The sequence below is a fragment of the Rhinolophus hipposideros genome (genome assembly GCF_964194185.1).
Source record: "Rhinolophus hipposideros genome assembly, chromosome: 9".
Classification (NCBI taxonomy): Eukaryota; Metazoa; Chordata; class Mammalia; order Chiroptera; family Rhinolophidae; genus Rhinolophus; species Rhinolophus hipposideros.
The window spans coordinates 71,648,822-71,674,160 of NC_138055.1; the positions used below are offsets into that span (position 1 = coordinate 71,648,822).

Here is a 25,339-nt window from a genome sequence, read left to right on the forward strand (position 1 = left end):
AAGAAAATCACTTAAAAAAAACGTGACTGCTGCTTTATTGGTAAATATTTGGAAGATATTATCTAACAATCCATTAAGGATGAAGGCAAAATGACTAAATGTCACTTACTATGATTCTTGCACTTCTTTAGGTGTCAGGGTTCCCTTGGTGGGGGGGGGGGCAGAGGCGTTCCTATTTTAATTTTCTCAGTCCAATGAAAAGAAGTTTGCCCCTAGTAAAGCTGGCTTTGCTATTTGGCTAGTCCTCTGACTTCTTTACAACCCCCAGCCATCTGATGTTATCTTTCAGATTCAATTTAACTGAGGAAGATATGAAATAACTTGAAGACGGCCTCATTAGTTTCATATGCTATCAAATTAATAAAAGGTCTTGTCCTTGTGTGTAGCCCCCTGGCCCCCTATATTTTTATTAGGAATGAGAATTTCTTTGTCTGGTTTGGGTTCGTGCATGCTCTGGCCTCAGCCAAGCTCTTTTTAATTTCTAAATAGAAAGTTAATGCACATAAAATTAATGACATCTGATTATGGTGATTTGCATAAGTTAGAAGACATTTTCATTAATTGCCAAGGGCTTGTCTCTACAAGAGGGGACGTATAAATCTGGACACTAATCAAGCCAGGATTACTTTTGTTAATGAATATAACCACACATTAGGCTTTCTAACGAGAAGGAGGTACACTCGTGGGCGAAAACATGACACGGTAGGTGCTGGCAGAAACAATAAGGTTGTGTGGTGATACTTTGCAGTACAAGGATGGCTCATTTATATTAAGAATATCTTTGTTAGTCTAGTTTTCTTTTTTTTGCAGAACAAATAAAGCAAAAAAGTCAGAGACACCTTTTGAAGACAAAAGGGGGATTTGAAAGGAAAAGAATGTCTCCTCTTCCTGGTAAGAAAAAAAATTAACATGAATAACTCATTCCAAGGAGAAATCACGCACATTCTTAATTGGATCCTGATTACAGAGATCATGCTCTTCAATTGGCCTTAATTTTTGGTACACTTCCTTTTGTGTTTCATCTGCCCTCGGAATGGTTTCTCAATATTGTTGCTCATCTGAATTTTATTGATGCTAAAGGGAGATGGGGAAAACTTGGAGCAGGTCAAAAGCAAAGTCATTCATGAAAATTATAGGGTATAAGAAGGGATATGGGGACAGCCTGAAACAGGATTTTGAAGAAGGTAAAATGTGCCTCTAGGATTTAATCTTTTTCCGTACTTTACTTTCCCTTCTTTTGCTTTTCCTAAGTGCCCATATGTTTTGTCTTCTTTCCACATTTCTTTCTATTACCTTCTTTCTAAAATATCTCTTGTTTGTCTTCTCTAAACTCTCAGAGTGGGCCTAGTCTAACTAGGAATGACCCTATATGCTGAACCTCTCCCCATCTCTTTCTATCCATCAAACCTACTGTTCTGCAGCCCAGGGTTTGTGGACAACCTTCTTTGACAACTGGTTAAGCTGATGAAGAGTCAGAGTACATATCAGTGACTAGAAAGCGTTTGAGTGAGTTACTCCCTCAAAAGTGGCAGCAAATTGTCACGCTATAAAACACACACTTAAGTTTCATGTTAAAGTCCTGCCTGTAACACTGTCAAGATATTGTGACTTTAAACAGTGATTTAAATTTTCTCAGCTCCAGTTTCTGTATCTATAGAATGGGGCTAATTGAGGGTTTCCGAGAAGACCATATAATAACTAATATTTGAGAGCTAGGTATCTGCCAGGCACTGTTCTAAGGGCTTTACTTCTATTCATGCAACGTCTCACTGACTACCCCAAACAGTGAGCATTGCTATTCCATTTTGTAGGTGAGGAAAAAGACACACAGAGATATTGGTGACTATAAGCTGTCATCTCTCTTGCCTGGACTATTGCAATAGATTTCTGACTGATCTCCCTACTTCCCCCCTTCTCTCTGTTCAGGCTGTTTGAGACACCAATGATCCTGTTGAAATTTGAGTCAGACTTGTTCCTCCCGCTCACACCCTTCCAGGGGCTTCCCATCTTATCCAGAGTAAAAGCCGAAATTCATCTGTGTTCAACAAAGTCTTTATGCCTGGCTTGTCTCTCTGTTCTCACCTCAGGCCAGTCTTTCTCTTGCTTTCTCCAGTCAGTTTCACTGGCCTCCTTGCACCCTCCTTTTCCTCCCACTTTAGGATCGTCACACCGGCCGCTTCCTCTTCCTGAGTGCTCTTCTCTCACTTATCTTCATGGCTCCTTCCTTCACATGCTTTTCTCAAAAAGCACCTTCTTAGTAAGTCTTCCCTAACCACCTTATCTGAAATTACAGTCCCACTCGCCCCATACTTATCTCTCTTCTTGCTTTATATTTTTTCTCTTTAGCACCTTTGGTTTAATGTACATATATTATACTTAGCTTTTCATTGTCTAGCTCCCCCACGAGCATATGAAGCTCTATGAGAGGGGGAGGGACTTTTGTTCATGGCTGAGCTCTAGCGTCAGACACATTATGGCTCGGTAACTATGTGCCAAACAAATGAACCAACTTGCCCTGTGTCACACAACTAATAAGAAGTAATATTTGATCTCAGGTTGTCTGATTCCAGAGCCTTACCCATGAAGCTTTATTGCTTTGAAAACGGTAAACTATTAAGTAAAGAATAATTCTTGTGTGTTGCTTTGGGAGATAGTGGTGCTGTATGGGGAGAGCACATATCCCGCTTGCCTAAGCTGAGAATCTGGGAGGATATGATTCCCTGTCTATTACCAAAGCACTGACTGCGGATATAAGACGCACAGAAGGGTAGACTGAGGTTCCCTCCAACCACCATTTTTCTTTTGTAGCTGGTATAAAAGAACACATACAGAACGGCTTAGGTAAATCTAGCCCAGGGGAAGACCAGACTTTGAGTCAGAGATGCTATGAGAAATGCTTGTGGCAATTATAGCTGCCACTCCCCACTGCATTTCTATCCGGTTCTAAGGGCTTTAAAAGTGGCAGCAAATCGTCACACTATAAAACACATTGTTCTTTCTCTGTCTTCCCCTTCTCTTGCTTTCCTTTCCAGCCAGTTTTCCAAATTCTCCAGCTGTCCCACAGGCTTTGGGTGATACTCCTGGTTTTTGCCTTTCTGTGTTGGTGTTGTCCACGTAAGGAGACTGTTGATCTAGTCTGGGCCAGATCAACCTTCCCCAAACCCTTCCCAGATCTGAAATTATATATCTGAAATCTAAAGTACTTCTACATTAATAAATTGCGGTGTTCATACTAGATGGGGTTTCAGGTCCCAGACTCAAGACTGAAATCAAGGGAGAGAAAGAAAATTGGAAGCCCAGAAATGGTCCAGAGGGGGAACAGATTATAATGAGGGGCCAGTTGTTACTTCTCCCATCACTGAGTGGTCTGCTCCTCACAAGTCTTACGTGGAGACCAGAGGCTCTTATCAAAAAGAGCCTGTTTTTTTTTTTTTTTAATTTATTTATTGGGGTGACAATTGTTAATGAAATTACATAATTTCAGGTGTACAATTCCGTATTACATCATCAATAAATCCCATTGTGTGTTCACCACCCAGAGTCATTTCTCCTTCCATCACCATATATTTGATCCCCCTTACCCTCATCTCCCTCCCCCCACCCCCCTTACCCTCTGGTAACCACTAAACTATGTCTGTGTCTATGAGTTCTTGTTTCTCATTTGTTTGTCTTGTTTTTGGTTTATATACCACATATCAGTGAAATCATAGGGTTCTCTGCTTTTTCTGTCTGACTTATTTCGCTTAGCATTATATTCTCAAGATCCATCCATGTTGTCAGAAATGTTCCTATATCATCTTTCCTTAACGCTGAATAGTATTCCATTGTGTATATGTACCACAACTTCTTTATCCATTCATCTATCGAAGGACATTTTGGTTGTTTCCATGTCTTGGCCACGGTAAACAAAGCTGCAATGAACATTGGCGTACACGTGTCTCTATAGAGAAATGCTTTTATATTTTTGGGGTAGATACCCAGGAGAGCGATTGCTGGGTCATATGGTAATTCTATTCGTAATTTCTTGAGGAACCTCCACACTGCCTTCCATAGTGGCTGCACCAGTCTGCATTCCCACCAACAGTGTATGAGGGTTCCTTTTTCTCCACAGCCTCTCCAACACTTGTTGCTATTTGTCTTGTTGATGATAGCCATTCTGACTGGGGTGAGGTGATATCTCATTGTGGTTTTTATTTGCATTTCTCTGATGATTAGTGATGTTGAGCATTTTTTCATATGTCTATTTGCCATTTGTAAGTCCTCTTTAGAGAAATGTCTCTTTAGGTCCTCTGCCCATTTTTCAATTGGGTTGTTCATTTTTTTGTTGTTGAGTTTCATGAGTTCCTTGTATATTTTGGATAGTAGACCCTTATCGGAGGAACTATTTGCAAAAATCTTCTCCCATTCAGTCGGTAGCCTCTTTATTTTGTCGATGGTTTCTTTTGCTGTGCAGAAACTTTTAAGTTTCATATAGTCCCATTTGTTTATTTTATCTTTTACTTCCATTGCCTTTGGAGTCAAATTCATAAAATGAAAAAGAGCCTGTTTTTATTCTTAGGGATCTACCGCAAAATTCCTTTGTATCTCATATTTCACTCACTGAGGATTTCCTTTCAGGCTTAAGTTATCTTATTAGGGCCCTTTCCCCAGCCTGGTATAGATGAAGCTATGCACCTGCCTTCAATCGTTTACCCTCCTTTGTCCCAGTGCTTGCTTAATGAACATTTTTGGTTTAGCTATTCAGCAGTCTGGAAACCATTAACTACAATTATAGTAAGCTTTAAGAATGAATTCCTAGGATTCCAACAGAAACGTTTATTTGCAACTGTTGCAAGTTGAGGCATTTTTAGAAAAAAATGTCTGAGACACTTTTAGGAAATCAGGTTAGACATTTAAAGGGAAATGTTTCAGTTGTAGCAGCATGCAAAATAAAAATTCATGGCATGCCCATATGCTTTTTTAAAAACTGAATTCATTCAGTGTGTTTCAAAAAACAGGTAAAGGAATAAATGATCTGATTTCGTCTTTCTGAGAGAGTGGGAGGGCTTTTCCTTTGTGACCTTCTGGTTTTGCTTTTAGTCTCCCTGCATGACAATTTCCGTTCCAGCCACAGAAGGCTGGCTGCTTTGGTTCTCCGGAAGTCTTGCTCCATATAAGAGTGGCGTGAATGTTATTTATTGGCCATGGAGTGAAGTCCTGTTGATTTTGGTGATGGTCCAAGATCATGCCCATTGCAGACTGTTCTCCTGATAGTATTTTTTTCCATTGCCTTTAGGCACCTCTTGTTTCCTTTTTGGACCTCTTGGAAACTAATATTTTTAAGGAATAGAAGAAGAGTATAACAGCAAATTCTCACTCGCAGTTGAGTGCTGATTAGGGTAGGGAAAGAGAAATAATTAGAGTGATCATGATGAGAGCAATAGTTAAAACAATTTTGAAATTTACATGACAGACACTGTAGCTAACTACTTTGTATGCATTATCTCATTGAATGCTCATATAATTTATCTTATGGATGAGAAAACTGAGACCCAAAGATGTTAAGTACATTCTCAGAGGTCACTAGTAGTGTAGCTATTTTTCACATAACAAAAAAACTGTGACTTCGTTGATTGATTAATTGATTGATAGATGCATTTTTTCCCTATACAGAGCAACAAAATGTTTTTTTGGGCTTCTGGTTACATGTTATGGAATTCCAGGGAAATTCCTGTCTAAGGGATTTTTTTCTCTCAGCCCTGTTTGTATTCACCTCTTCTTCATTTTTCTCCACTCTCCTTTTTTCCAGGCCACATAGTATAGGAGGAAGAGAAAAGATTTTGGAAATGGGCAAAGTCTATTCCATTTTCACTATGCAACTTTTTAAAGATAAGAGCTGAGACAAAGTCCTTAGTCCTTTGAGCCCCAGTTCCCCATATTTAAAAGAAAAAAACAGGTCTTTCATAGAGTGGTTGTAATGATTAGATATGATAATGCATGTGAAACTTGAATATTCTGACCTTTCTTAAGTTGCCTAAACTTTCTGCTTTGTACAGCATTTTATTCAATACAACATACACCCGTTTCCAAAATCCCTGAGAAATAATACAAATCATTATTAAAATGTCTAATAAAGAAAGGAATAATCCCATTCTACATTATCAAACTTCCTAAAACTTTTCTTCTCCCCCAAATTGTGGTCCATAGTGCAGCTATTCCAACTCTGTCTAAAAATACTGGTTCTTCCTCGTCCTCTCTCCCTGATGTCCCTACTCCACTGCCATTTTGTCTGGTCCTGCAGGATGACCATTCTGTTGTCTGAGCTTTGATAAGGAGGAGTTGCCTCAAATTACTTCTAAAGCAGATTTATTGGGACAAATACATGCAACAACAAAAATCTCCCCATTTTTTCCCCTTACTCTCCACTTTCCACCCCCCCCCCCCATCCATCTCTTCTGTTTCAATGAATCCCAGACAGAAATGCTTCCTTCACCTTCCTCAAAGCTGATAGTACTGAGTTGGAGCCTCTCTAACAACATTGCGTTCTTTGTGCCTTGTATTCTGTGGTTATCTGGGTCCAATTTTTCAAATAGACTGTGAGTTAATTGATTTAGTTAGGAATGCTTTAGGCTGCAAGTAACAGAACATTTGACTCAGGGTAGCTTCAATAAATGTCATTTTTCTTTTTCTTTTTTTTTTTTTAGAGGCTATTTTAAGGTCATGATGGAAGGAAGCAGTTGCTGGTGTTGATTCAGAAGCTAGTTCTTTGTAGAGCCAAAGCAGCTGCTCTAGCTAAGTCTTTCATCAATAAAATTTTTCCAGAAATTGAAGCAAATATTTTCTTATATCTCGCTGGTCCTGGACTATGTCATAATGGCAACACCAACCTTTAGGGAGCCTCGAGAGCAGAGGAGTTCCATAGGGAATATGAATAAGAGGAAGGGAACTGGGAGTAGGCCTTGAATCTGCCCTACTCCTTTAAGACAGAACACATATCTTGTTTAATCCTTCCTCACTGCCTAGTGCCACTTCTGGAATATAGAAGGTACTCAATAAATATCTGTTAAACTGAGTAAATAAAAAATGAATGAATGGATGAATGATTTTTTAGCTAGCAACGGCACATAATGCTTCACTCTGTGTAAGACTGGTGTCAGAATGTGGTACAGAGAACTTTCCATGCTGAAATGAGGGAAAAAAATGGTTTCACTAAGTCACACCCTGATTTTTAGAAACAATTCAGAAGGTTCAGAGGGCCTACTATGATCTTTGATAGTTTTATGATACTTGTACTAGCTGCAGGATTAGGGAAAATATTTCTAAAGAAATCTGGAGACGTCAATGACCTGAAAATGATAAAATTATGGCTTTCTATTGTGTACTGCATTTAACGACTTAATTTGTTTTTAATCTAAAAGTCTTAAAGTCATAGAACTGATAAAAAAAAGTGGGAGAACCTTACCACAAAGTGAAGGTCTGAGTAGCATTGCTCACGTGTAGTCTATGCCACTTGGCTTTATTCAGTGCCATCCTTGAATCTTAGAAATATATTTTCATGCACAGGCAGTACCCATCGTGGAAGGATAGAGGCACATCTCTAGTGCACTAGCCTTGTTCCCACCTCTATCTTATGGCTTTGTGGTTTTCTATATATTTTTTTCTCACCTTATTTTGTGTATCTTTAGAAGCTGTCTTAAATACTTCATGAATAAGGCAGCATGTAGATAAACAAGTAGTTAGTGATCATACATGGCACTATTTTCTATGCCCATTTCTGAAATGAGAAGCTGTAATGACTTGCGTTTTTCAATAACTAAGCATATTCAGAAACAGTCACAAAATTTGAGCTAGAAGTGACATCAAAGATAATTGAAAGTGTTAAAGATTGCACTGGCAGACATATCTAGGCTTCCTTGAAATGTGACACATTGTAAATTTCCAGGTGGTTTGTAATGTAATTCAGGCACCTCATATGGTGTTCATATTTATGATGGGAAAAATCTGTTGTGTTCACAATAGCCACCCTCCCCTCCCCCAACACTCACCGTACTATTCATTGGAAGATTAGACAATTATGGTTATACTTTCATTTGAATTTTTGCCTTCAATTAGGTACATAGAAAATAAGAAATCTTTTCTTTTCGTAGGACTTAGTTGGGACCTATGAAACAAATGTGATGTAAATGTTGCTTTTCATTACTGCTTGTTAGATAAGGTGTGAATCTAGCCAAAGTCTTATTTTAAAAAGAGCTAGTCTTGGGAGCAATTCTCACATAGTATAAACTCTCAGTTGGTGTTGTGAAGTGAGCGGTACGTACTGAAGATGGAACAAGTTGGCTTAGCAATTGATGCACAAAGGAAAACAACCATCACAGCACCTTATCTGCCTGCAGATGTCCTGGGAAGGAATGTAGACGCTTCTTTTGCTGCATCATACAGACTTTACTCTCTGGTCAGCAATTTTTTTATTCTTGACAGAATTGTCTATAAGTGAATTTATGACAAGAAGAATTTCAGCTTGAGGGGAGAATAAGGAAGAAAATGAGAATTGATAGAAATGGAATGAATCGTTTGTTCCTATGTAGTGAAACGAAGGGAATGGGATTGAATAGTGAGCACAAAGGAAATGACATGGGAATTCCAGAAATCTCTGTTTCATAGATTTCTTAGAACCACTTTGGAACCTACATTTAATCTAGTTTCAATATGGGCACCGGTCTTTAGTTATGACAGTTCTGCTGGTAAATGGGATTTATCGGTGGGTTTTGAAACATTGTGAAGCTTATTTCAGACTAACTGGAAAAGCTGTTGTGGTCTTCTCTTCCTCACTCTATTGACTCAAACCCCACAGTGTTAGCAAATGTACGGGAATAAGAAATACTACTTGCCCCCACCCCTGAATCACAGAGGAATACGAATTCTTTTTATGGGGTTTGTTGTAAGCTTCTAAAATACAAATACAAATCCCTAATCACATAACGAATGTAGGCAATCATCTTCAATGGTTAACCCTCAAAGAGGAACAATAGAAAATCATGTGATTCTTCTTGGAAGTTTATAGTACCACCTAGAAAGTATTTTAAAAAAATCAAAGTTTTATCAGATCCAGCTTTTGGTCTAACTATGAGTTTATAGTGAATAGAAGGGAAAGAGGAATATATAAAAAGGCACCATGGAAATCCAGAATGTGAGAAACTCTATAGGACAAATAATCTGGTTCCTTTGACAAATGAATTACAAGGGAAAAAAAGGAGTGGTAAACTATAGCTGAAAAGAGACAATAAATACTAAACCAAAAAGAGAAAAAAAGTGTGAACCTCCTTGTTTGGAATCTGATTTGAACAAGCCAACTTTTTTTTTTTTTTTTTTTTTTTAATGGATACAATTGGGGAAATCTGAATGCTGACTAACTGGTTATTTAATGATACTAAAGAATTATCACTGATTTTTTAATGTGTGCTGATGGTATTGAGATAATATTTTAGAAGTCCCTACCTTTTAAGTTGTGTGTAATTTGCTTCAAATTAATTTGGGAAGGGAAAATGGATGGTTTAAATGAAATAAGAGATTGGTTATGTGGTGGTAACATACTTGGTAGTGGGGGTTCATTGGACCCTTTTTCTACATTTAAGTTTTCCAAAATCAAAAATAAACAAACAAGCAAAATTTCATCACAACGCTGACACACACATGAAAACACATCTTTGTAAGGACTCAGATTCTATTCTGACAATTTCAATCCTGGACCCTGAGTGCTCATTTCCCTGAAACCTTTCTTGATGCCCTCAGACTGGATTCTCAGGCCTTTATCTGTACCGATCAGTGCTCTGGGCTTACTCCTCTTGCTTTTGACCTCACGTTGTAATTGCTTAGTCACTGTGGTGTAGAATAATATTTTCAAATGAGCTTTTTATTTATTCTTACCACATTCAACCTTAGTCTTTACCCCATTCAACCCACTAAACATTTTGTATTTGTTGCCTCAGGGAAGGAGTATATGGTAGACATACAAAGACAAAAAAAAAAAAAGGAGTTGATTCTTGACTTTTGAATTCCAACGCCTGGGTATTATGGGAATAAGTAGAACCCATGAAGAGATAATAGACTTGGTACAAGATGTGATGAGTTAGAGAAGAACTAACTCATAGCCAGGATTCCCTGAACTGGGATACAGGGGACAGATGGGAAATACAGGGACATAGCCTAATGAAAGACAGAGATAGGTGGGATCTAAGATGAGGGACCAGGTCTGGAGGGTTCAAACACACAGCTTCAGAGCATCTCCAGAGAGACTTTGCCGACACTTGACCATCATCTAGAGCATGGGTGTCCAAACTTTTTTCAACATTTTTTACCAAGGGCCATATGCGGTAAAATACACAAACAGCCAGGCCACTCACTCGAGGTGAAGTACGTATTGCCTCACCTGGTTTATTTAAGTAAATTAAATATATTTTTGGAATTTGCTGCGGGCCAATAAAAAGTGGATTGCGGGCCACAGTTGGCCCGCGGGCTGCAGTTTGGATACCCCTGCTCTAGAGTGAGAGTTCTTTGGCACCAGCACCAAGGAACCATGTGAGAGCCACGTTAGCAAACTTAGGTGGTCCAGTCGCATTCCGGTGTGGGTTGTATACCACCTTACCTGTCCTTCTCATTAGTGCTGGAATCTATTAAGAGGGGAGGAGCTGGAGGGAATATAACCTGGTGGGAGGTAGAGACAGGTGGGATCTGAGATGGTGGGACATGCCCGAACTCTGAACAAATTCAGAAATAAAACCAAGAAATAATAAACAAGAGCCATACTATCACCCTTCTTATTAATAAATCCTAGGTTGGAGATGTAGAATCAGATCACAGAACACCAGATGGGCTAGATATACTTCCTGTCTCCACAGGCAGTGCTGGATAAAGGGCAGGATCTTCCTCTGGGAGATGATGGAATGTCCCATGAGGTGTTGGCAGCTCCCACTACTCATTCTGCTCAGCAGATTTCCTCCTGAGAGGAAAAAGGGAGATGATATGAGCATGTCCAGTGTAGTCTTCCCAATTTTATCAGATAGGGAAATGTCTGTACTTACCTATCTGATAAAATTGAGCTAGAAAGCCAGTAACATTACACTAGTAATGTTTCTCCTGACATTAAAGGAAATACCAGGAGTGAGGAAGAGGTTTTCCCCTCTAACAGTCAGCAACAAACACATCACTTATTATCATCTGGCAGGCTGATATCCATAGGCACAAGACTTGGTTCAGTACCCAATTAACTGACTCAAGTGGGCCAACCAACATATTAAAATCCCAGGACCTTTGGAAGTGCCATAGTGGAGAAGAGAACACTAACCCCCAAAGGAGCAGTGGAAGCGGTAGATAAAACATTGAACTCTCCCACTTACCCATGAAAGTGGTGAAATACATTTCCATCATTTATTTATTTTTTCCACCTTCATCGTAAATGTATAATATTTTTGAGGGCAAGGATCAGGCTTTATTCAAAGTTATATTAGGGTCTCAAATATTTACTAAATTGAATTATGGGAACATTTATTAATGGTATTTTTAGCAATCAAACAGATATTTCAGCTGCTGAGATCAAGTCCACTTGCTTTACAAATTAATCCAACAGATAATCATAACTTCACATCTACTATCTTCTAGATTACCATCTATTACTATTTTTGTCAGTAAATCTTCAAAGCAGATACCATCTTGCAGTGTTAGCAATGACCTCATTCTCCGAAGTAGTTGAAATTGTTAATGGAGGCTATCAATTTACCACTATTTCTTCCTGTCTGTGCCGTAGTATTATGAAAATTAAGCAGTTTAAGTGTTCTAACCATGTTTCTAATTTAGCACAGTATAAGCCAATAAATCAATCCTTCACTGTTCATGTCACTTGTAGAGCTGCTATACAATTTTATCTACAGTGCTTAGCTATCACATTTTATCTAGGTTTCTTCTTCTAAAGTTTAGTTTTGTTTATTTCTTCACATTGGGGAAGGTCTCATGTATGCATTTTACCTTGTAGTAGACATTTGTCAGTTGTTGACCATTCAGTATCAATACCCCTTCCTACCTGCACTTTGTATTTAGGGAAACAAATTCTCTCCATGTGTGCAGTCTCAGTGTGGTGGTAAGCCCAGGTATTTGCTCTGCCATTATGGGCTGTACTTAATTCCTGGAGTCTCCTTCTATCAGATCCGTTTTCTTGTTACTCAAGAACCACCAAAATGCAGCACATGATATTGTCAGAGTATCGTGTAAGCTGGCATAATCATGCAATGATACAAGGTTAGAGAAAATTGTCAGAGCTCCTAAAAGCCAATGGTAACATCCGGGGAAGGTTGACAGCAGTTTTTGCTGCAAAGACTTTCTGGAGTCACCTGCTTCTGTGGATTTCAGGACTGGTTTTTTATCTCTTCCTTCCAATTTGTGGTTCTCCCATATCCTTTCCATTAATCCTTCCTTTTGTGTTTATGTTTGCGAAGACAGTTTCTGTTGCTTGCTCCCGTTAAACTTTAACTGATTCTCACAGCTCGGAAAGGATGCATCATAAAGTGGGGAAAAACCCTTAGCTAAGACTCGTGGAACATGCATTGCAGTTGTGGCTTTGCAACTAACTTGCTTTGAGACCCACAAGAAATCCCCTAACTTCTTTGAGCTTGAATTTCATTATCTGTGGAGGCAATAGGCCAGATAACTTATTATTGGTTAGGGACTACTCTGAAGAAATAACAATGTTCTGATTTAAGTAAGCACTTCTCTAGAAGTTTCACTTGATGTTTAAATACACAAGGTGCTGTGAATATCCCAGGTATGTTAATCCTTGAGTGAGCATTTACTCTGTAGGTCATCTCTTGGGAGGGGTGACCAGATATTGGAATAGATTCATACAACAAAGAGTATAAAGGAACATGTAACTACCTGTTCTTGGAAAATATTACCTCAGCTCATTGGGGTGTTTATGACAGAGCTAGCCTCAAAGATGATTGATGGGATTGGCTTTAGAGCCAGAGTAGGAAAGCTGACACATTACTTTAAAATGAAAATTAAACCCATTCAGCAAATATTTGCTGTGAAAAGGCACCCTGCCTTTCAGAGGGCTTGAACCTGTTGTAAAACTGAGGTACACATACACAATCTCTGATTTGAGAATGGTTGTCACTGAATGTTTCCTAACATTTCTAAGGTTTCCTTATTTCTGGTTTCATCAAATATGTCCTTTTCCAACATGGATTAGCACTTTCAGTGACCCATGAATGGTAAAAATACCAACTGCTAATTGATTCAGATTTATACTACACTTTGTGGTTATTACACCTGACCTGTATTTCACAGCTCAATAGCTCAGTAAATACTGGAGCAACACAGCGTCAAAAGGAAGTTTGACAATTATCCAGAAACGTCTAATGATTTCTACAATTTGAATACTCTCAAATACCTGCAAAATCTACTCAGATCACAGTGAATGACCTGTATATAGTTTGCTTGTCCACCAAGATCAAAGCATACCCAGTTTGTTCCTTTGACCTTGTATAAATAGTTTCATAAAAGCTAATGAACCACTTGGCTTAGAGTCTTATGTAAGACATTTACTTCAACCAAGCGGATGACGTTTTACTTCTCTGATTCCTGCAATGGCTTTCTATCTCATTCAGAATAAAAGTCAAAAGTTGTAGAACAGCCTGTAAGCCCCCCATGATCTGGTCCTGTTGCCTCTCTTTGCTTCACATTCTTCCATTTTCCCTTTTTCACTCCACTCTGGTCACACTGGCTATCTCTTTGAACATGCTGAGTTCTTGATTATCTCAGGGCCCTTGCTTTGCCTGAGTAAAGAGGCCTCTAGCATCCTCAAGTCTGTGTGAAGGAATTCTTTATTGCAACTGGAGTCCACCATCCAGCTGTACATCCTGTGGTGCAGACCCTGTGGGAACCAGAGGGTCTGATGGTGGGTGGTAGGCAGATGGCTGCCAGAGGTTTGGTTGCTGGAGTCACCGATGTGCCAACGTTGTCTATTATTCATCAAAACCAGCTCCATACTAGTTTGCCATTGTTAAAGCTGAGGAAGCTACTTGTACTGGTACCATCCCCATAGGGCAGACTGCAACACCACCATCCATTAAGAGTAGCAACTAGTATTTGTTGAGCACTTACGATATGCTAAGAACTTTACGCATTTAAGGTTCATAACAGATCTGTGAGGTAGGTAGGCACTGCTATGATCCACATTTTATAAATGGCCATAGCAGAGTCTTGGAAAGCGGTTAAGCATTTTATATACAGATAACACGTAAAGAGCTAGATTCCACCCAAGGTATTATGATTCCAGAAGTCATGAACTTAAGGGCTCCAGAGTCAACCTATGATGTTAGGGTAAAGTGGGAAAGAACCCTTTCTGCCTCCATTTTGTTGTTTTAAGCACAATGTATTCATGTGATTTTCCTTTGAAAAATATAACTGTAGTTTTGTTCAGTTTTTACTCACTGCACCAGGGGTGAAATCTGTCAGGCTCTGGGCTAAAATCAGAATCAAAACTAACTGGATACCACCTGGTCATTGTAATTAGAGTCGGTACCACATGTAACAAAATGTGGGAAAGTTGGCCTGTCTGTATGATCTCAATTAAAATAATGATAAGGAGGTGATCACTTTTAAGAAATACCTCACGGTTAGGGTAGGAACGAGTACGAAATCAGCTGCCTAGGCCCTCCCTCTCACCACCCCCATTTGAAGTGGAAAGCACCTCTACTTTTGTCATTTTATTTGTTTTACATTTTGGACTTCCTAGTATGCTGTCCTTTGAAGAACAAATTCTGGTGTTAAAAAAAAAAAAAAAAGGAAAATCCCAAATCCAGGGAGCCATTATTGATGTTCCTTCCTCTTCCCTTTTTTTTTTTTCTGGTAGGGCATGTTCGGGCCCAGTGAGAACATAATTCAGGCTATGGCCTCATGGGGATTTTGGCAACAAGAATAGTATATTTTGACAAGGACGAACACAGAAGCCCTATTCCCTCAGCTGTCTGCACAGAGGTTGACTTCCTGGTAAGGACGCCTTTGAAATATTTTTTTCAGGTTTCTCTTTTGAAGTACAAGGATAAACAAAACCCTCCTTTAAATTCTTTCTATTGTCTTTGATTGTTTCTCTTTCCTCTGTGGATAAAAATAAAAAATAAAATAAAATTCCAGCTATTTCTGATATTGGTAGTTTAGAAGGCTCAAGTACGTCCCCACAGAGCAGTTCTGTGGTTCCTGGGGCCACGTGAAATTCTGATTTGCCAAAGGGATTGTGGCTCACTCTGAAGTCCTGCCAGGACTTGTAGATTTAGGGTGGTACAAGGGGTGAGGAATTCTGCTGCAACAGCTGCTGTGCTTTCAAAACTGTGAGAGCAGCTTCACCTTAGGATTCCCATAAGCCTTCTCTCCCATCCCCATTTTAGCTGTGAAAGCTGTCTTTAAAGGAGAAGAAATGATGAGCAGATAACAAAAAAATTGAAATCAGTTTCTCACCAGGCTAAGTATTTTTCAAATGGAGCATTTTATGAGTCCAGAATAAAATGTAGTGATACAAGGGTGTAAATACCTATTTACATTTAAAAATAACTAGCTCAACAGGTATCAAGTAAATGTTGCATAAATTGTAACACTAAGAAAAAGAAATCTCAGCATATTTCATCATAAAACACTGGAGAAAGTTTGCTTACATTTCATCTATTGGAGTAGTAACTGAAAAGTTATCTCATAATAGAGTATTCTTTTCCCACGGCTGGGTTGTATGCACCAGACATAGTTACTGAAATGATCTTTTTATGGTTCTGAGTTGATAACCAGTAATTATTGGGCCACCAGTTCCTTCTTCTTCTAGTTTGTTGTTTATTTTTTTACACTATCACTCTCCTCTGCAGCCTATTTTTTCTTTCAAAAAGGTAGAAAATGAATTTCTCAGTGCCTGGCCCTGTAATGACTCATAGTAAACTCCAGAAATGTTTGCTGAATAAATAAATGAATGTAGGCATTTCACAGTCCACTGAAAATGAGCAGGTTGAAGCATTTATTGAAAGTCTAATACTTCAGTACTTTTGAAATAGAATTCTATTTTCTGAGTTTGGTGACCTTTTAAAACTCTGGATAAACACATAAATTCTCACACTTTAGTCCCATTAATTCCACTGAATTTATGGAAGAACGAACAGGTTATTTTGGCAAAAACATAAACCTCCTGAGGTTTAAACAGAGATAAAGCTGAAATAAGTCACTGCAAACATGCAATATCTAACTTGCTGTATAATTTTTTTACATTTGTCCAGTTTGAAGTGTGTTTATTTTTGACTTAAGTTATCGCTTTGGGGCCCTAAGTTGCCCCAGTAGGAGGTAGAACACTTCCCCCCACTTTCTATGGGAATGATCACTTTGAAATAGGAGCCAAACTGAAGAATTTATCCCTTCTACCAGATGTCTATTGCTGGAACACAGCTCTTAAAAAGATTATGTTTCTGGTGGGGACCAGACGGCTGATATTTCTGACTTCAAAATATGTTAACGATAAAATTAGTATTCAACATATGTAGCTGAGCTTAGTAGAGCAGGCATACAACATTTTCATATAGAATGATCCATCCTCCCAAACCAATATTAAATATAGGTTATGATATATTTACTTAATATACTATAAACAGGTAATTTACTTTATCAGAATTAGAACATTAACCTCAGAAAAGATCTCAGAAATCTAGCCAATACACGAATCTTTGGAATCTGTATTCAACTTCTCCCTAAATTACTGCACTCTAACTTCTCCTTAGAAGATGCCAAATCCAAATTTAGGATAGTTCTAAATGTTGAATAGTTCTTTCTCACAAGGAGATAAAATGTCCTTTCTTTATCTCTGTCTGGATGGCTAGTTTGCATAGACATCTTTTGTAGGAATCCAAAGGATGGAGTGAGGAGTGGTGGATCAAATTTACAGAGAGGCTGGTTGCTTTTTTTTTTTTTTAAATCAAGAAGAATTTTCTACTGGTTAAAATGGTCTTGGCTTGGAATGGGCTACTTCATGGTGGTGGGGGAATACATTACCCGTAATTGGAAGGTTTTGAGTTAGGCTATATAATCAATGGTCAGGAACATTACAGGGGAGATTTAAGCATCTGATGGGTGTTTAAGGTCGATGATACCGAAATATTATGATTTGTTTTGTGATACACGTCTTCAGATGTCTCTTCTGGACTTCATTCGTGTATATCAAACTGCCTACTTGACATCTCACTTGGATGTCTGAAATTCGACTCCAAACCCTTGATTTCTTCTTCCATTGAACAATTTTCTTCATATTGGTAAATGGCTCTTCTATACAACAGCCAGAATAATTCTACAAAAATTCTCCTACAGCTTCTTATCTTACCTCCTGTTCATTTTGCCTGGAACATTACTCTCTTCCTCCATATAACTACATGACTCCCTCCTCATTTCCTTTGCCTCTGTTCAAATATCACCCCCTCAGAGAGGCAGTCCTGGGCCACGGTATCTGATGTAGCGCTCCCTGCCACCCTTCCTTGTTATTCTGTATTCCCCCGTACCTACTCTGTTTTTCCATGAGAAACCGACATTACCACATATTTGTTTTTTCATTTAATTATTGTCTGTCTCTCCAACTAAAATTTAAGCTTCTTTAGGAAAGGGAATTTGTTATATTGACTGCTATGTCCTTGGAGCTTGGAACCATTTCTGGTGTATAACAGGTGTTCAATAAATATTTATTGAAACGATGTAAATCATAATAGAGATTTAATTTAAACAGGAAAATAAAGAGTAAAAACTGTAGCACGAGCTACGTATATACAGGGCAAAGGAAGAGTAATGGAAGGCTTTGATGCCTGTTTTCAAAATTATACTCACAAAGCAGCTGTCTTCCTATGAACTTCACATTATCATTAGTGCATATGTGTTCACTCTTGGCCTTCTAAAGAAATAGAGATATTAAATATATAGTGATGGAAGGAGAACTGATTCTGGGTGGAGAACACACAATGTGATATATAGGTGATATAATACAGAATCATACATTTGAAACCTATGTAACTTTACTAACCATGGTCACCCCAATTAACTTTAATTAATAAAAAAGAAATGGAGACATTGCAAACCTTGCCAGCACAGACTGTCAGCAGTTTTCCTACAGAATATGGATCCTGAGCCATAGCAAATATCAGAACTGGTTGACACTGAGTAGTAGATGTCAGGGGTGAGGAGCAAGCATTGAATGTATCTCGAAGGCAGCCTTGTAAGTGGTAGGCTTAATCTACCTTTTATAGCAAGAGGGCAAATAAAGCTTTCTTATTTACTCTTCCCACAAACTGGATCTTTCCATGCCAAACCCTCTGGGACTAAGCTCTCTAACTTGCACAAATGTGAAGTTTCAGGGCCTTTGTTTAAGCACAGCAAACCTCCTATCTCAATTAAATTTGATGACAGAATCACTTTCTATTTTGTCACTCAAAATGGTAATTCCTTCCTTATTCTTTAGGCTTTGATACAATAGCTTTTATCCTGAATAGTAACTGATGATTTGTACATTTTTCTAAAGTTAATATTACTATATTTTACATTTACTTTCCAGTTTCTTTAATAACAGAGAAATGGATAGTCTCAGAGTGAATACGTTTTGAATCTTTCTTAGGTAACAAGAGTCTTAAATGTTAGTGGGAAGAGCAATCAATTTTTATTTTTTATTTTTTTGAAACGTGAATACATCATCTTGTAACAATCATAGAATTAAAACTTGTTGAGAACACATTTTGTGGGAATTATTTATTTTAGTTCTTGGAGACACTTGTATTTTAATGAGAAATGTGTCAGAGAAAGTAAAGAAAAATGTTTCTAAATCCCTCAAGGAATAAAGTTATTTTCTTAAAGTCACACTTAAGGTTATGCATTGAATGGGGGGAAGGATGCTGTAAATCCATGGCCCATTCTGGAATGTAGTTTAGCAACTAATAAAATATCAAACTCTTTAATCCAGTACTCCCACTTCTTTGTCCTAAAGAGATAGCACATAAGAATAAAAGGATGAGGCACATGAATGTTTCCTGTAAATCTATTTTTAATGCACAAAAATTGGAAACATCCCAGGCATCTATCAATAGGGGACTGATTAAGTAAATTATTATACATTAATGCAATAAAATTCTTAAGCCATTAAATATGATGTAGCTCAATATTTATTGACATGGGATGATGTTTGTGACATAGTGTTGAGTGAAAAGAAAAGTGAAAAATGCTCTAAGCATGATTCCATTTGTGTAAAATTAGGTCCTTCTCTTTAGAGAGATAGTCATTGAAATGTTATCTGCAGTTATTAATGAGTAATAATGGGATTTTGGTGATTTATTTTTTCTGGGCATTTTTCTTTGTTTTTGTTTTTAAGTTTCTATTGTGTATATGTAAGATTTTAATAAAAAAAATTCACAGGTGAATTTCTTATAATAAAATGAAATCTAATAGAAAATATACTGTTTAGGCCTATTTATAGCAGCAAATATAACTGTAGTCAATTTGGGATCAGTTTCTTTAATGTAAAAAGAAAATTGGAAATAATATTATATAAAGAATTTCTTCATGAAAATAAAAATTTAAAACCCATTTAGAAGATGGTCTAAACATGATGATATAGCATGTCATTTAAACCCAATCTAGAAGAAGACAGAGTTTCTTAAAATAATATTCCTAGAATTCTAAAGATCTTTCAACTTCCAGTACCTTCTCATGAAAACAATCCCTCATATGGGTGTTTCAGAGCCTGCTCATTTGATACCTAGCAATGAACTGAGGAGACCCTGAAAGCATGTGGAGGCCCTGGTATTGGGGCTGATGGAAATCCCCAGCACTAAACCTTTTCTGAGAGAACAGCATTCGATGCTGCATGATAGCCTTGCTCATCTGATCACCACTGATTGCTACACATGCTCATTATGTACATATTTGTAAGCTCTTAAACTATACAGTTTTAAATGCAAAGCAATGGATAATCTTGACTGGCTTCTATAGGTAAAGATTGAAACAATTGCTACTATGCTTTTAGCACAAGCACCCAGGAACATTCTCATGCACTAAGAAGTTTGAAAAATATTAATTGAGAAAAGTTAACTACAGTAATAAAGCCAATGAAAGACATGCATATTCTACGAGGATTCCATGATACATTCAGAACTGTATTCTTAGAGCACTTGAAAACAACAAAGGAACAAGACGAACAAATGAAGAAACAAAAACTCATAGACACAGGCAATAGTTCAATGGTTACCAGAGGTTAAGGGTAAGTGGGGAGGGGGTGGTAGATGAGGGTAAAGGGGGTCAAATATATGGTGACAGAAGGAGAACTGACTCTGGGTGGTGAACACACAATGTGATATATACATGATGTATTACATACAGAATGGTACACCTGAAAACTATGTAACTTTACTAACCATTGTCACCCTCAATAAACTTTAATTTAAAAAAAAATTAAAGAATCTGATACCATAAAACTCTTAGAAGAAAGCATAGGCAATAAGCTCCCTGACATGGTCTTGGCAATGATTTTTTGAATCTGCAAAAGCAACAAAAGCAAAAATAAACAAGTGGGACCCATCAAGCTAAAAAGCTTATGCACAGCAAAGGAAATCATCAACAAAATGAAAATGCAATCTACTGAATGGGAGAAAATATTTGCAAATCACATGTCTGATAAGTGGCTAATATCAAACATATGTAAAGAGCTTATACAGCTCAATAGTAAAAACAATCTGATTTTTAAAAATGGCAGAAGATCTGAATAGACCTTTCAAAGAAGACATGTAGATCGTCGACAGGCACATGAGAAGATGCTCAACATCACAAATCATCACAGAATTTAAAATCAAAACCACAATGAGGTATTACCTCCTGCCTGTTAGAATGGCTAATTAGCAAAAAGAGATAACAAGTGTTGTCAAGGATGTGGAGAAAAGGGAAACTTTGTGCACTGTCTGTGGGAATGTAAATTGATGCAAGCACTACCACATGATCCATCAATTCCACTTCTGGGTATTTATCCAAGGAAAACAAAAACACTGATTCGAAAAGATTTATGCATCCCCATGTTCATTGCAGTATTATTTACAATAGCCAAGATATGGAAACAATCTAAGTGTCCATCTATGGATGAACGGATAAAGAAATTGTGTATATATATATATATATATATATATATATATATATATATATGTATATATATATGTAAATGGTATATATACATATATATGTGTATACATATGTATATAATTATATATATAGAATAGAATATCATTCAGTCATAAAAAAGAATGAAATCTTGCCATCTGAGACAACATGGATGGACCTTGAGGGCAGTATGCTAAGTGAAATTCTTATTACAGATGAAAAAAGACAAATAACCATATGAACTTTCTTATAAGTGGAATCTGAAAAACAATAACAACAAACTCACAGATACAGAGAACAGATTGTTGGTTGCCAGAGGTAGTGGGTGTGGGGTGTGGGGTGGGTTGTGGGAAAATTGGGTGAAGGAGGTTAAAAAAAAGAAAGAATAGGAGATTGTCATAAAACAATGTTACCTATTTATTTTCCACACAGAGCAAAGTGTTTTTCTATATTTGACAGTTCATTAATTATTTTCCCAGTATGCGATTCTATTTTAACATATAAATCATACAAGATGTTACATATTAACGATTAGAAAAATCAAAGAAAATGCTTTCATTGATTGATTCATTCATGTATTTTGCTGGTGTGGATCTGGCAGGTGCAGGGTGGCTCTGGAATTGGATTGCAGCTGAGGTGTGTTCCTGGAGCAACAGTTGCCACAGCAGTTTTGATTGGCAGCTTGCTGACTGTGGCTGAAGTATAAGCTCTGTTGCCTTCCCTCTGGGTACTTCCTAAGGTGTACCGTTCTTGGAAGTCCAACCTAGGTCTGCTACTCTAATTCTTCCAATTTTGGTATAGACACCTAAATCCCTCTATTAGATATCTTTCTGCAAAAAATAAAAACAAAAACCAAGAAAAAAACCCTATTGTGGCTTTGCTGTTTATAATTGAACTCTAACTTATAAACGTCACATAACCCATGTATTTTTGTGGGGTAATTACATGGGAGATGTAATTGTTTCCCACATTTCTTGACAGTGGACACTGCCATTTGCTCGCACAGAGATACTCTCAGACTCTCTTTTACGACTTCTGTGCACCCCTCTCCCAGTCTTAATGTGCTTTTGCTTTCAACCTTCTGCGCTGCCACTTGTCCTCAAAGGACTGTTCTCAGACTGCAGGAGCCGATTTGCCCCCCACAGACAGAGAACTGGAAGGCCCTGGGTGTTAATGATGTCCCAGGGTCATGCTTAGCTAACGAAGGATCATGTTGAGAGTTAAAAGTCCAGTTCTTTTCCTTGGGGTACAACAGCTACAGGCTGTAATTTATACTGCAGAAATCCCCTGTGGAATCAGGCTGAAACTGCTTTCCCATGAATTTGCTGAAATCAAAGCCTTCTTTGTTTCATTTCTTCTTTGTTGTGCTTTTCCCTCTTGCTTCTGGGAGCACTTCCTTGCACACAAATCCTCATCTCAGGGTCTGCTTCTGGGGAATCTAACTAAGACACTAGGTCAAGCATTGCTTTCTAAAGATTCTTAATGATTTTCCAGAATCGAATTCAACAACACAATATCCTTCTGCATTAGGCTAAAAGCTCTTTGCTCTTTGAAGGTGGGCAGGACTCTGATTGATTCTGATACTTGTTCCCCATTGAACCTGGAAATAAGGTTTATACCAAGTGAGCTAAATTAGTGAATAAATGGAGAATATAGGGTCAGTAGTCAGTAATTTTATTTGGGATTGTATCTAGATGTGTTAAGTGTAAATTTTGTGTCTCTCATTGTAATTCCTGTGGATAAATTAGTCTGATATCCCCAGATAAAAGATGCTTTACTTCTTTCTATAAACCACTGTTAAGGGCAAAGATGCATTTCACCTTGAACTTTTTCAGTTCTAAAGAATTAAATTAGTAGGGCAGTACCGCCTCTTCCCTCAATTATGATAAATTGCCTTATCTTGTATATTGTGTTAGCAAGGGGAGTAGCTGTTCTTTTTGTTGCTTTTTAATTTATCTTTATTGCATAGCTCTTAAAATTACAGGACATATGTGAGTTGTAGACATCAAGCTTATAAACTTGTAATCAATGTAATATGAAGATATATCAGCTAATTGAGGCCTATCTAGCCTTCCTTTTCTACATAATGGAGCCATAGTAGGTAATATGGGTTATTAAGTTAAATGGTGAAATTTTACTCTTCAAGCCAAGCATGAAAATCAATTTCCCATTGATTTGATTTAGTTCTGTGCATCAGGAAATAGGTAACTAAAGGAAAGGATTACAGTATTAATTAAATATAGTTTTTCCTTAGCCATTCATCCTTAGAAACCAATAAATGTTAATTCAGTGCTCTGTGGTAAAATGAAATCCACTCATCAGATAAAATTTTCATTCTCCATAAGTGATTTTCATAGCCCTACTCTATACTTTCTGTTCAAGAATAAACTGGTCAGACCTATATAGAGTACAATTTATCTAATGAGTTTCCTGTAAATGGAAATATAATTTTATATTTTTATTGCTGTTTGCATCATTTTTTTTCATTTATTTTTCATAACTTGGTGTTGTCAAAAACAAACAAATAAACACAAAAAGGACTTAGCACAGCAAGAGCTCTTTCCTTTCTTCTCTAAGCTTCAGTCAATGAATGGGTAGATTAAAGATTTGGAAACTTGTTCCCCCATACAACAGGGGACCTGAAACATGTCTTCTCTGAAGGTGGATCCTTGACACCCGGGATCTGCCAGGTGACTTGAGGAGAGTGGTCCACATTCTCCAAAGGCCTATTGTACACAAAATATTTGTTTTCTCTTTCCTTCAAGCATTCTTGGATTACATATCCTTTCAGAGACACCCTAAATTTGGTAGCACAACAATAATACAAATTAGATCAAATGATTTAATGAATACAAAGTGCTTAGAATAGCTCCTAGAGTAATTTAAGTCCTCAGTAAGTACTGATGTTATAGGCCAATAGGCCAATGATGTTATAGGCCAACAGGCCAATGATGTTATAGGCCAATAATTCCTTCTGTGAAACTGTTGGAGTCAGATGTATTTTGGAACTCAGAATTTTTTTAGACTTTAAAACAGGAATAAGGTGGACATACTATATCTTGTACAATATCTCCAGCACTCTCAAATCAAATGTATTAATATTTTTGCAGTGAAACACATGAATGTGTGCTCAAAGTATATTGTAAACAGTCTCACGTTAATTTAGTTCAGATTGTGCTACAGAAAAATTATTTTAAAAGTTTGGGTTTTAGAGCTCTTTTGATTTTGTACTTAAGGATAAGGAATTCTGAACCTATTTCATTATCATCATCATCATTCTGTTTCTTTTTTTTCCAAAAAAGAACACATTTCATTTTTATAGCAAATTTCATTTTTATAACAAATTTCATTTTTTATAGCAGTTTTAGATTTACAGTAAAATTAGGTGGAAGTCACCTTCTGTCCTCACACATGCATAACCTCTCCATTATTAACATCCGTCATCAATGTGACACATTTGTTAAACCTGATGAACCCGATTGACAAATCATTATCATCCAGAGTCCATAGTACATATTATGGTTCACTCCTGGTGTTATACATTGTATGGTTTTGGACAAATATATGACATGTATCCAACATGTTACAATGTATTTACCTAAAAATCCTCTGTGTTCCACTTATTTATCCTGTCCCTCCCCCAATCCCTGGCAACCACTGACAGTTTTACTATCGCCATGGTTTTGCCTTTTCCAGAATGTTATATAATTGGAATCATACAGTATGTAGCCTTTTTAGATTGGCTTCTTTCACTTAGTAATATGCATTTAAGTTTCCTCCATGTCTTTTCGTGGCTTGGTAGTTTATTTATTTTAGTGCTGAATAATATTCCATTGTCTGGATGTAGCATGGTGTATTTATCCATTCATCTACTGAAAGATATTTTGGTTGCTTCCAAATTTTGACAATTATGAATAGAGCTGCTATAAACATCCACGTGCAGGCTTTTTTTTTTTTTTTTTTCGTGAACATGAGTTTGCAACTCCTTTGGGTGACTACCAACGAGCGTGATTGCTGGATCATATGGTAGGAATATGTTTAGTTTTGTAAGAAACTACCAAACTGCCTTCCAAAGAGGCTGTAGCATTTTGCATCTCACCAGCAATAATGGGTGCTCTTGTTTGCTGCTCCACATCCCCACCAGCATTTGGTGTTTTCATTTTCCTTTGGT

General features: G+C 37.4%; 1 long non-coding RNA gene across 1 annotated transcript in view; it reads left to right on the forward strand.

The window, feature by feature from the left end:
- Positions 1 to 25,339, forward strand: part of LOC308502343 — a 112,362-nt gene that overhangs the window by 31,354 nt on the left and 55,669 nt on the right. The window contains exons 2-3 of the long non-coding RNA XR_013994024.1: positions 811 to 891; positions 14,882 to 15,018. This is a non-coding gene — a long non-coding RNA (uncharacterized lncRNA). The remainder of the gene's footprint in view (positions 1 to 810; positions 892 to 14,881; positions 15,019 to 25,339) is intronic.